At 45.0% G+C, this 13,656-nt stretch overlaps 1 long non-coding RNA gene across 2 annotated transcripts; it reads left to right on the top strand.

The window, feature by feature from the left end:
• The first annotated feature begins 1,798 nt into the window (after window positions 1-1,798).
• On the top strand, window positions 1,799-3,682 carry LOC146234116 (uncharacterized). Of its 2 annotated transcripts, none has more exons than XR_014741763.1 (3): window positions 1,799-1,941; window positions 2,452-2,558; window positions 2,931-3,682. It is a non-coding gene; the product is annotated as an uncharacterized LOC146234116 (long non-coding RNA). The 2 variants fall into 2 exon arrangements; XR_014741764.1 differs by having other exon boundaries at window positions 2,382-2,558.
• The last annotated feature ends 9,974 nt before the right edge of the window (window positions 3,683-13,656 follow it).

Below are 13,656 nucleotides of genomic sequence, written 5' to 3'. Positions count from 1 at the left end.
ATCAGTGATAAATGAATGTGATCCAAAAAAGCAGAGGGGAGCCCATGACTATTGTTGAGACTGTCTTAAAGAGTTTCAATTTTCCATGCTGTATCGACCTTACAGTAGGTACATAGCGTCGGCGGTCTGTTCAGCATTGTAGAAGGGAGAAATCTCCGTCTGTCTTGTCAACCACTTCTACTATTAGCTAAGCCTACACAGCAGGAATGTTAATGACAGCAAGGCAGCGCTGCAGGCCATGTAGTACACACACACAGGCACACACACACACTCACATCAGCACACGTACGCACACACACACACGTCTCGTGTTAAACACAAACAGGCACACAACCTCTCCTACCCTTGGATATCAACTTAAACATTGTCCCCTACTCTCTCAGTTCTATTAGCAGGAGCAGGTTAAGGTCATGACAGCTGGGTCAACTGGTTTATCACAACAATAAGATTCATTCTTTTAAATTTGCTTAGACTGCAATTACTCATAAAATCATGGTTATTCATTGCCTATGTGGTTGAGAAGCATTTGCTGATTGAGTAGATAGTATTTTCCCATGTGGAAAGAGATGCTAAACCAGCATGTTTTTGGTTTAGCAACAGTAACATTTGACAGCTTGAAATTCAGTTCCCTCAAATACATTTACACTTTTATTAGAATAAACCACTACTTTTACCAAAACATTTCCTGGGTTAAATTGCCTGAACTATGAGCTGCACAACAGAAAGCACCTCATTGTTTCTACTGGAGGGCAGGTCGATGTCATGGCAATCTTATTCTTAGGACTTAGCCAAGCTGTCTTGAGACAGGGGGCTTATTCCAGCCCTGTTTACCTCACTCTCAAAATCCAAATGACATTTTGACCTGAGGAACCAGGAGCGACCTGCACCAAGGAGCTGCAAGCATGCTCACAGGGAGATTATGGCAGAGTAAAGGGATTTGCAACTTGAAAGCATACTTTGGTTCGCTAATTAGCAGAAAGTTCATCAACACACACAGAGATGAATAGGCCTAATGGACACAAACATTGTAATGGTGAAAGGTAACTCTTTGTGACCAGCATATCATATGCATACATTAAACTCCTTAAACTTAATTTAATCCTTTAACTAAATTATTTTTCAATTTTATAAGCCACTAATCCAGCAATGAGCTTCCAATGCATAATTATTGTTTGTGAAGATTGTCCCTCCCGGTTTCCACCACACTCAGACCCAACACAGTGATTACCATTCCTAGCTTCAAGACTATCAAACTGTCAGCTTGCCTACAAGTAAACTCCTGTTAGGGTTAAAAGGTGCATGATATCAGTGTGTATCGACTGACTCCATTTTTTTGTTTTTGTTCTGGAGTGTGGGAGTGTGGAAGTGTGTGTGTGTTTTGGGGGAAGGGGTGGGGGTTGACATAACTATTGGTGTTTCCACAACGTGAAGGTTGTTCGCTTGGCAGAAAAACAACCAGAGCCTTGTCACTAGCCTACACCCCCTCACCCCACTAGCCTTAGCCCTCCTTCCTCCATCTTGACCTCCTGACTCCCAGAGCACTAAGGTACACTCTGGGGCTACAAAGCCCTCGTTTGTGTCAGCCAGTGGCTAGGGCCAGGCAGGGATCACCTCAGCATTGGAGGCCCTGCTGGATCTGCGGACATGGTCGTGAAAGAGCTGATAGTCCAATTTGCCACATAGACAGAGACAGGGGGGTGGGGGTGGGGGGGACATTCACTGTGACTCTGAGACCTGACAGAGGTGCCCCAACCCTCCACCCACTCACCCCCTCTATGACCCCCCCTGGCCTCCTAAATACGCTCCATGTTAGCCACGGCTCTGGACATCTTGTTGTTGTTAGCTGGGACCTGTTGACCGGCCAAGCTAAATTTAGCTCCATGGCAGTAGTGTCCTGGCATGATGGGATTTTTCAACCTTTAAAAGGGAAAGGCATTCTGGGTGAGTAATGCACTCTGCACTCGTTTTGGTTAAAAGTAGAACTTGAGAGTAAACAGTCTGTGTTTTGTTCGCCTGAAGGTTGTTTCTGTCTACATTGAAGAGACATGGTGCGTGCGATAGCTCATAGATGGCTGTGATTACGAAATACCATGTGTGAATGTCATGATTCAGACCTCACCGGTGAAAGGTTGACAAATACAGCTTTCCTTTGTGGAGCATGTGTGTGTGTGTGTGTGCGTGCACATTTGTATGTTTGTGTGTGTGCATACGTGCGTGTGTGTGTATGTATGTGTAAGGGGAAATTCCAGTGAGGGGGATGTAAGGTGTGGTTGAGGATAATTTCTGACCACTTTAAAGCTAGCCATCAGTGTGCCTCTCTGTGTGTGTGTGTGACTCCTTGGCCCAGCTGTTTGTTGTCTGAGGGTTCATTCTTCTGGCAGGTGCCCCATTGTTCTGTCCTTGTGGGCCTTTTCATCCCCAACCTAAAACACAACATACACAAATATGCAGGGAGGAGGAACTAAGTGAAGAGAAGTCAAGATGCAACAGAACTCCCTCAAAAGGAAAGAGGATCCTTTGTTGAGGAGCAGGAGGCCATCAGAGAGAGGCAGCGTCAGGTAAGATAAAAAGGTTGGGGTGAGAGGGTGGGATGTGGTTCCATGTTGATGCACCTCTAAAAAAGAAAGGCATTCAGAGATGGTGATGGTACAGTACAGAAGAGTCAGGCAATTTGATCCCAGTGGTGGGAAGACATGAAGAGAAGCAGACAAGAGGACAGTAGGAGAGCGACATAGAGAGAGAGAGAGAGAGAGAGAGAGAGAGAGAGAGAGAGAGAGAGAGAGAGACTATAACCACAGTTCATGTGAGGGGGTGTGACCATTTCTTCACGATTCCTTCTCACAGCGTACTTGCCTTTATGGCAGGGAACGTTTGGAATGTTCTGCCGTGATTATCCAAACACATACACTAAGGATAATTTCAACCCACAGTGTCAACACAGCGCTGCAGATGTGGAGAGCTGTACCGTGGCTTCTCCCATGCACTCCGGTGGCTATGACCTCATGGGAAAGTGCTATTGGTCCTTCCAGAGGCGCAGGATGTAAATAATGGACGAGCTGCTGACTGATGATAAAGAAACTGAATAATGCCATTCTCCTGCCCTCTGACTAACACCGATACTGTACACCACATATGCAGGCTAGCTGGTTCAGTCACCGCCTCAGGTTTAGACAACCTCAGTGTTGTGGTCAAACAAAACAATGTTGTAATTCCCATACATGACTGGCTCCCACATTGACATAGGAACATTTACTTTCAACCTTTATTTTCAGGGAACTCGGATAACTTCATGGGTAGCCACTTCATCATTTCATTTTATTCAGCAAGCATTGTTAAAAACTGAAGAGAACGACATCATAGAGAGAATTCAAGAATCGGATGGTTAGTAGATAGCAGAGGCTTCCCTTTGGGTGTGGACTGCATTTATGGATCTTGTTTTGATCAACAGGAATTCCATTTCACAAAGTTGCACAGTCTTGGCTCTGGATCAGGGAGCGATTGTGCCACACACAGTGTGTGATTTTCTAACAACTTGGATGAGGCAAAAGGGCACGATACCATCTTGAGTTTTTCCATGTTCTTTTCATCTTAGATTACAAACTAGAAGTATGACTGGTACCACCAGGCAAAAGAACAGAACAAAGGTACCTGTTATAATAAAGATCCATTGTGTGAGAGTTAATGTCTTTCTAAATACTTTTATTGTTGATGTTTTCATGTGAATTCTGAACATTCCTGTGACTGTGCCAACAACCACAGCACAGGTTACTCATCAAGAAGAGAGGAGCTTTTGGCACTGGCTCTTGCTTGTGCGCACACACGCACACACACGCACACACAAATGCATACACACATACACAAATAGAAACAAGTAATCCTACACACACTGTAAACACTGTGAACTTAGACACTCACAAAAAACAAGTGTCATTCCAAGTCGTTTCCCATAATGTTCTCCTGATTGATTTATCAAGAATGCCACCGTATTCCCAATCCACATTCTATTCTGCCTTAAAACAATATCGTGACTGTCAATCAGTATGACGTCATTGTTATTTTTGCCGTGAGCGACTCCTTAATTATCTGAGCCACTTCCTGCTCTTGACCACATGTGTATCAGCTGAGGTAAGGCCTGAGAGGCCTGTGCCCTGATTAGATTGGGTCAGATAGGAGCACAAGAGCGAGCTAGCTAGCTATAGTACTATAACTAGCTATAGTAGCGTAGCTACTATACAGAAGTAGCAACCTCCTCATCCTCTCCTCTCCCACAAGGTGTGTCTGTCTGGTGCCAGCGTACCTGCAGGATTATCATCCATGAGTAATGGAGAGCTCTGAACGACAGACTCAAATGCCTCATGCGTTTTCCTAACACTTCTGTGCTCTCCAGATCCTAGTACTTGGGAAAGTATGTCGGGATTCCTTGCCATGACAGGTAAGATGTTGCGTTTGGGTGGGACAGAGGAGCAAGCCATGTGGATTAGTCACATTTTGTCTAGGAAGGTAATTTATTTAATCTATTTAATGAACTAATGTACTTTGGCGTGTTGACTTCCATAATACAATAGTACAACATGTAACACAGCATGACACAACATCAATGTCAAAACACCGCACAGCAACACAGCCAACCACAACAACACATCATACACTACCACGCCTATCTTTTCTGGTGCTCTCTGCAAACAGGCAGCCAGTCGTAATTCTATGGCTAGCCAGGCCCCAGTGCAGATCTGCGTGAGTCAGTGTGCAGGTGCTCCATCGTATCTCCGGGCTGGCTCTCTGGCTGTGTGGCTGTCTGGCAGGATGGAGGGGTGGAGCATTGAATGGTTAACAACCAGACAGATGCTTTGCTGTCTGCCTGTAAATAGCTAAGTTGGGGTAAAGCCAAGATAAGGAGAGGCAGAGAAGAGAAGGGGAATTCAAAGCCTCATGACTCACTAAGAGGACTCCCAGACTCCCAGTCATGCTCTCTCTCACGCACACAGGGAAAAGTGGGCCTCGGGCTTCACCAAACAATCAAAAAAGGACAGTCAGTAAGTCAGCTGTCCAGCCAGTGAACCAGTCAGATGCCTGGTTAACCAGCTATCATGTAGCTCTCAGTCAGCCACCAGTCAGCTTGCCAGCCAGCCAGACAGCCAGTTACCTAAACCAGCTAGCTGTATGTGTATGTGCACCTGCACACGTGCGCCTGTGTACACGTGTGTGAGTGTGAATTGTAGAAAGGTGTTAATGGCATTACGGCTAGAGGTTGTGTTTGTGTAGCGCAGGGTGTATTAGTGAGTGATGTCAGCAAGTCAGCTCAGAAACCATTGAGCTTTCCCTCCAGCACCTGAAGATTACCTTTGACATTCTGCAGCTGGAATGACTGACATTCTGCGTCTGGGGTGACTGACATTCTGCGTCTGGGGTGACTGACTTTGCTTTTGCATACACATTTGGAAACTGGAACTTTCCTAGGCTGAACAAAATAGCAAATGCCAACACTAAGTACTTGGGGTGAGGTGAAAGGCAGGGCCAGAGATGAGGCCTGAAGATTCGAGGAGGTAGGGTGTGGAGGAGTGGCCGCTGGTTCTGAATGTTCATTACAGGCACATTAGAGGGGAGGTCAAGGCCCCTGTGTATTTGACTAATCTGCTGGTTTGAGTGACTCCATCAGTCAGGGAGGGAGGCAGGCAGGCAGGACCAGCGGTAGTGGGGCCAGACAGTATGGGGCATTATCATTAAGGGGCTTACTCAAACCCGTGGTGGGAATGTAAATGCCTTCACTAGCTTACGCCGATCCCCCAGATTGTTTAAATGTGTGTTTTTAAAACCTCCCGTAAGTCACTCTCTAAAGCTCGGCGCTTAGGCATTCAGATAAGGATGTTAGAGCATGTTCTTGCTACCAGGCTGCAGGGCCTGGTTGTATGACGGAGAACACACAACATATCTCGACACCCATGCCATTGATGTTCCTGATGGAATTACAGACAATTATGTTGGGCTTTTTATTGTTCTCATGTGGACGGAGGGCAAGTTGAAACTGTTTATTCATGTATTTTTCTTTGAAAACCTATCTATTTCATTTTAGATTTAAGATTTTCAAACATGATGTCAATGTTTGGATCATCCTGTCTCTTCATAGAGGAATGTCCCATCAAAGCTCATCATTTGGAGCAAAACGTGTTGCATATGCACATATATAGTTTTTTCCAGACACAACAGGAGGAGACTAAAGTATGACAAAACCTCATTCAACTCAGTAAATGAAATGAGTTGGTTGATACTGTAGGAATGACTGTGACTCCCGCTTTGCCAGAGGGCAATTCAGGAAGTGACATGTTGGAAGGTGTCTCCTCTAATCTGTCCTGGCTCCGCTCTCGTTAGCGTATTGCGAGGCGGCCGCGGTGGCAGCTGCTGTTGACACACACCAGGCCGGTCTTGGACTTCCAACCAATACAAATAAACAAACTCTGGCACAGGATGAGAGAGTGGATGGTGGGCAGGACTCCCCCTGGCCACTGGCTCTCCCTTCACAGGCGGCATTGACATTACAAGAGATAAGACAGCGAGGCCACTTTGAACATGTTGTCAACAGGTACAATGTTGTAAAAATGTTTAGGTGATGAATGAAGAATTCACAGTACAGTACAGTACAGTAAAATGCAGGCTAGCATAGCATTAATCTCAGAGAGAGAGGTTAGTCAAGGGCAGACTGGTGTAAGATGCGGTCATCCAGTGAGACCTGAGTGCACTGCGACGTGCAGGCGAGCAGTCCTGAGAGTGCCGTCATCTGGACATGAAAAACAGCTCCATTGTCTCTTTTAAAAGGTGAGGGGACTGGGACCTGAAAAGCACCTCTCATCTAAGCGCTCTTTCACAAGGGTACACTTGACATGCACGGTACAATTCCACAGGCTGAGAGTGAAAAGGTGCTGGCCAGCCAAGCAAGGGGCACAAAGAAAGGGACAGAGAGAGAGAGAGAAAGGGACAGAGAGAGAGAGAGAAAGGGACAGAGAGAGAGAGAGGGGGGGGGGGTTACGATAGAGAGGGCAATGGTGCGATATAGAAAGAGAAAGATAGAGAAAGAGAAACAGAAGGATAGAGAGGGAAAGAAGTGTGGGCAGAAAGAGAGGGCGGTAGAGAGGCAGAATGACATAGAGAAAAGTAAAGGTGGATTAAATCTACAGTGAGAACAAATAAAGTAGAAGAAAAGGAACTCTGCTACCATGCCAATTTTAAAAATACGTTCTCCTCACCCCTACATTATTTCTGTGAATAAGTGTTTCCATTCAGAAGTGGGAGATGGAGAGATTAAGTAGGATGGGGGAAGTGGGTGTGGGATGGTGGTGGGAGGGGGCTGGAATCCTAAAAGCACATCCTCCAGAGGCCCTAGCATGTCGCGAGGGGAATACCAAGCTCCGGGAACAATGAGGAGAGGGCCAAGTCACCCCGGCCAAGCCAGTCAGCCAGCCTGCTGGCCAGCCAGCAAGCTGGGTTTTCACTGAACAAGCTGTCCACCCTCTGTCCAGGGCAACCACCACCCAGGACAGGCTCCTCTCTGCCGGGGGGTTGGCTGTGTGTAGATGGTCACTTTAAAAAGTCCATGATATGTGTTTGAGATCACGACTGTTTCCCTTGATATTACAAAGTACCAAGCATCAAGCCAACTCAACTTCTATATGGAAGACACACAAAAAAATATTTTTTTGCTGATTGCTGATTGTTTTGGTAAATAACTGATGTTATTAAAGGTTAGTTGTTATAGTGATGAATGACTGAAGAAACCACTTTACTTAACCCCTTAGCTTTTGGGTGGTAAATAATTGAAGTTATGTCTACTTTTTGATGTGATTTCTTCCCCCCCTCTATTTTTCTCTGTCTGTCATCTTTTGCCCTTCCCCCCTCCTCCCTCTCTCTCTCTCTCTCTCTCTCTCTCTCTCTCTCTCTCTCTCTCTCTCTCTCTCTCTCTCTCTCTCTCTCTCTCTCTCTCTCTCCCTCCCTCTCTCTCGCACTCTTTCTAACTCTTTCTTTCTCCATCTCCCTCCACCTCTCTCCCTTTCTCTCTAAACTACAGGCTCTCTCTTTAATTCTATCTTTCTATCTGTGCTGTGTAAAAGGATAAGAGGCTCTTCAGCCCAGTTCTCTGTGCTGCTTTCTTGTACAAAGGGCTCATATTTACATACAACCCTCTTTATCTCTAGTTACGGGTGGTTGTGGTTTTGGGGGTTTGTGGTTAACTCCTCAAAGCCTTGGTTAAGATCCTTGGGTTGTACAGCTTGTCCTTAATTACTATAATTGCTTTCGTACATTAAAAGATTATGAGTGCCTCAGCTAAAATAAGAAGTGTGTATTGTAAGACAAACCTTTTGATCTTGACACTTTAAAAAAAGCAATCTCAACGAATGTTGACAATGGGGCCAATTGACAGGCGTGTTCGTTGGGTGGGAGAAAAGAAGATTATTGCTCTTTGTAGACGTGACCCCATTCGTCTTTTTGTGGTTTGAGCCTTATTAGAAGCATTTGCGATGCAAAAATCTTGTCCTGATGTCAAGTAAGAAAATAATATGCTTTTAAACACAACACAAAAAACCCAAAACTTTATTCTTACATGAAAAACATCCGCAATTATGTTTTGGTAAGCATATGAATTAAACTGAAAGAAACTCAACAACTGTCAAATCTAGTTCATGGCCATCACCCCTTCATGTCAGAAATACGTGACTAAACAGAGAACAAAGTGAGCTCAAACCCATTTTGACCATGACATTTTTATTTGATCCCAAACAAATTTGTCCCCTTCAGCATGGCTGTGTGCGCCTATGAGAAGAGGAAGAGGACAAGCGCCAAAAGCAGCTAGCCAAGCAAAAGCCATGCCACATGCAGTAATTGTCTCAGCTAAGCAGCTGTCATTTAGCTCAGCATTATGCATGCTCCATATCTGCCATGCTTATTTTTTTTTTATGCCGCGACCAGGGGTAATGTTTGGCAACAATGAGCACTCTAGTGGGTAACAGAGTCCCCTTTGTGGGCCAGGGCCCCAGGGGTCTCTAATCTCTGCCAGGGCCAACAATGGCTCATCCCTTCGCCAGGCCAAAGCTCACCGTCCTGCCAGTAACACCAGAGTAAGGTTCACACGTATACACACAGTGGCCTCGACCCCTACTCCCAGTTGAAGACCGGAACCCCAAACTGATCATCGATCTGACGTTTAATTACCCGATAATCTTAGTTGAACACTGTCTTGCCATATTTCAGTTGGTCGGAGTGACGTTGGGCTACATGCAGCTCTAGGGCATTTATTGGGCCTTTTACCACCTGATTTCCTTGTGATTCAACTTGAGCTGGAAATTGTTGCCTCACAATTACAAATCTAAATAGGCAGCTTTCTTCTTTATCCATAATAGTGAATGGCCTCTATTGTCATGAAGACCAGCTGTCGATAACAAACAGCAGTCTTCACTGTGCACAGCATCCAAGACCAGTTGATAAGTTTGGTGGAAGGTTATTTTGTTAACCCCCATTCCGCCTGTTCCTGATCTTCCTGGCTTAATCATGCAAGGAATCAGAGGACTCTTTCCAAACCTCTGTGGCCTGGTTTATGGGCTAATTTCATGGCTTCGCGCACCATTTGTCTCAGCAGCGGTGGAAGTGAGAGCTGTCAAATTATCTAGACTATCACTCTCCCTGTGGGCTGGAAGAAACTCAGAGCAGCGCTGTAGCCTGTGTGTGTTTTACTGCGTCATCTATCATGGCCGTCACGGCTGTGTCCACCATGAAGCACATTCCTGCAACCCCTCGTCCCTGGCCCTGGCCCTGATGGCTGACCCAGCCTTGAACACATAGGCCTGGCTTGGAACTGGCCTGGGACTGCTGATAAACAAGAGAGCAATGGAAGCCTGATCCAGGGCAGCGCAGGTCAACCGCCAAGATTATCAGGTAAATCACAGTTTGAGATTTTCCCAGGAGGAGGACGCATTGTTGTTGAATCTGTACCATGTCATATCCAAATGGAGAGCATGGTCATGATTTTATCATTTTTATTTATTCTTTTTCAAATCTTTTTCTTTTTGTTTTTGAGAACAGCCTACTGTGCCTTTTGATTTTCTCAAAGGTGTCCTGAAACTTGCCGCTACAAGTACATGGATACAATCAAGTGAAAATGAAGAAGTAACATTGTCAGAAAAAAAGCACCTCTCTCTTACAGCTGTAGTTGCCTCTGTTTATTCATTCAGTTAGTATTTTGCCCCTTCGATGGCTGCATGATGATAAGGTTTCAGTTTGAGCTCCTGCTCTGGGCCATAACAGCGGAACCTCCTGATGCATGGCAGTCCGTACAAGAGGAAAATAGGGTTCTTATGCATCATAATGAACACAATGTTACAGTGCTATCTTTCTCTCACCTGTCCCTGAGTAACCCTGAAAGATCACGATAAATACGGTTCAGGCATCACAAGGGCGAAAAACTAAAAACACCCCTTGACATCTCAGTGATTCAACACCCTCCATGGAACAAAGTAGGCTATCTACGGCACAGTGCCCTTCCCTCTGTTCTTAAAGAAATCCTCTGCAGCATGTCTGCTCCTGTATGCTGCACATGATAAGGTAGTTAAGGTGCCTCAGTTAGAAAACAGTTTAGAGGCCATGGTGATTCTGTGGGCATGCCCTTTGTGAGATGATCAGTTTGGTTTGTAATGCAGAGAGCTCCCGGCTGTTGCGTAGACATTCAGGCGTTAAGGAAAACCTTTACTTGACAGCCTGACAGTGTTGCATTACATTGAACACACCCTAATCTGAAGACATAATTACTGGCTGTCTATTTTTGGACACAGGAAAAATTACTCATGCTTTTAACCCATTGTTACCACAGTAACTAAACAGTTACAAAATTGAAGTGTTCTTGATGAACCCAGCATGGTGAATTACCACAGGAATGTCTAATAACTTGATTTCCTTGTTTGAAAAAACAAACAACGTCTGTTCTAGTAAAGGGTGGAAGAAATGAAATGGACACATGTGAAAGGTGTACTGTAAATGGCATGCTTAATTTATGAGGCATAATCTCCATCTTTACAAACTGAAAATGTTGGTATAATCAGATATCAGTAGGGATGGCTGCCTGGTCAAAACCAGAGACAAATAACTGTAACGAGTAGACTATGAAGTGAGTGTTTAGAACATCAGTTTGGTCATCGGCCCTGGTTATACTGCTGACCGGAGAGACACAAGGTGATGTTGGCTAGCATGCTATAGGGACCACCTCATTCTATAAAGCATCTGCTTAAACCCTTACACAGAATATAATGACAGGCTGTGGGACATGAATGCCTTTGGGTCTTTTTTTTTTACAAGCGGATGACAATAAGTGTAGAAACGGGAGCTGGACCCTCTAATGTGCTTTAAGCTTGAACCCAAATCGGTTCTCTGTTGGTTAACCGCATGTGATACAATGGTGAAACCACATGTGAGGGAGTGTATCAGTGAAAGAGTCGTTAATCAAATCGGGACGCTCACTGCAGTGTTTGCCGGAGGCTTTCTGGCCCCAAATAAAAGGCAGGATCATTGAGCGCGGACCAGCCCGAGAAGCATCAGAACTTCCAGAAGTTGCTGACATGAAGAACAGTCAACAGCAAAGCATATCCTCCTCTTTGTCTTTTCCTCGGCTTGGAGTGTCAAAAGAGAAGTATTACTACAGGGATATAATTATAAGATGTACAGAGATTACACTCAGACTTTAATAGTTGCTTTGGACAACAGGGGGGAAACAAATCCAATGACATCACCCAATGTAATGCCTAACAAGCACCACAACCACTTCCCCATGAACCCACCGCTTTGAATTCAATACTTTTCTAACCACAGTCTCCCTCATTTGTCGCTCTTTGTGATTGTTCTGATCCTACTAGAGGCCCATAGGGTGTGGACCATGCAGGGTGCATTAAGGGGGATACAAGCTGCACAGACAAGGTGTCTGGACATACCCACATACCCCCTATCCAACATCCATGTCAGTCCATCCCCAGGTGATCGTCCACTCGACTCCATTCAATCCTTTCATCCGCCTTCCTGGGGATTTCCTGTCCATGTTTGGGATGGCAAACAGCTTTGAATCTGCACCATACTCATAAGCCTCAGTGTTATGACAGCAGGGGCTATCTCCAGGCATCTTCAATGGCTGGTTGGTTTATTTTTAGATCAGTCTTTGACCAACTGATCCAACAGGAACTTCAGCTGTATTTGCTCTGTCAGAATTACTTCGCCTTATTGGCTAGTAGTGGCTTCTTTGAACCTGTGAACTACATCGATAGGGGTGGTGTGTGAAAAAACTATCGGTTATGTATTTGAGGCCAGTAATGTAACAGGTCCCTCACCCGATGATGTACCGTGAAACCATTTCTAAGAACCTCTCTCTGTGATATGGACCGTGTCGAATCGAGAACAACCCTGGACACTGGGAGAATGACACCTCTCTGGCGGATGGATGTTGTGACAGCTGTCTCTTTAATGGGCCGCTGTGGTCTCCCCCAGAACAAGCCTGGGATGGTGAGGCGGGCGGGGGGCAGCCTTTCAGGAGCCTCCTCTCCAACAGGACTCTCTGAGTAATGAAGGATGACAAAAGAGGTTACAGAGGGAGCAGAGCGTGGAGAAATGTTGCAGTGGCGTGATAAGTGCTGCGATTGGCCAAACACACACACACACATCCACACACACACACACACACATCCACACACGTACACCCACACATACATACACACCTGTGGTACGAGCATGACCTAGTGTAGAAGCGTCAGGCTGGGTGTCTAGTGGCTCTCCACTGAGGCCGATAAATAATCCAGTCCCACGACAGGCTCACTCGGCTGGGGGAAGAAGCAGGGAGGTCTTGGCTCATGGTAACCTGCATTATACTGATTTATGATGAGGTGACGTTTTGGCCTTAAAAGCAGTTTTAGAGAAAGCTGAGCAACTTACTCTGAGTATTCGTTTCTATTAAGTATAACTATAGGGGGAATCTCAAGTGTTTCTGAAGCCCTTTAATGAATCACTGTCTACAGTGTTGCTTATAAGATCATGTTGTGGCCTGCGCAGCATCGTACTGTTAGCTCCTTGCAGTAGTCACCATTACATAGGACTGCATTATGTTGACAAAACAACTACTACCACATGTTAAGTACACAACTGAGTGTACTAAATTAGGTGTAAAGTAAGTTGACGTTTTTTTCTGTTGTCTTCGAGTGAAACAAAACACCAGACTGTTTGTATGACGGTGGCTGTAGTGTCCTTGAGCAGAGTACCAACATTTTCAATTGAGGGATTTGTATAATTTAAGGCTCTGCTGATCATTAGTTAATCTCTGTTATCAGTAGGCATATTGTTTATCATGGTGTGTCTCTTCGCTATTCTTGGAAGATAATAATACGTCTGATGGAGAATATTACAGTACACAGAAAGAAAAGCACTGGGTTTAGTACATCCATCAAATCTTGTACATCAATGGCAAAACATACTGTGGACTTGGAGAGAGAATGATTAGAAACAAAGAGAGTTAGTCCGAGGACAGTGTTAGAACACGCCTTTAAATTGGAAGACAATGCCATTTCCAAAAGTTGCCATTAAGAATATGTGCACATGATAAAGTCATTGCAAAAAGATTTTACAAATATTAGTATTTAGAAACTA

The sequence above is a fragment of the Hypomesus nipponensis genome, chromosome 23 (genome assembly GCF_054491055.1).
Source record: "Hypomesus nipponensis isolate SF chromosome 23, ASM5449105v1, whole genome shotgun sequence".
Lineage (NCBI taxonomy): Eukaryota > Metazoa > Chordata > Actinopteri > Osmeriformes > Osmeridae > Hypomesus > Hypomesus nipponensis.
The sequence above is the reverse complement of the archived record's forward strand: the minus strand, read 5'-3'. Positions and strand labels throughout refer to the sequence as shown.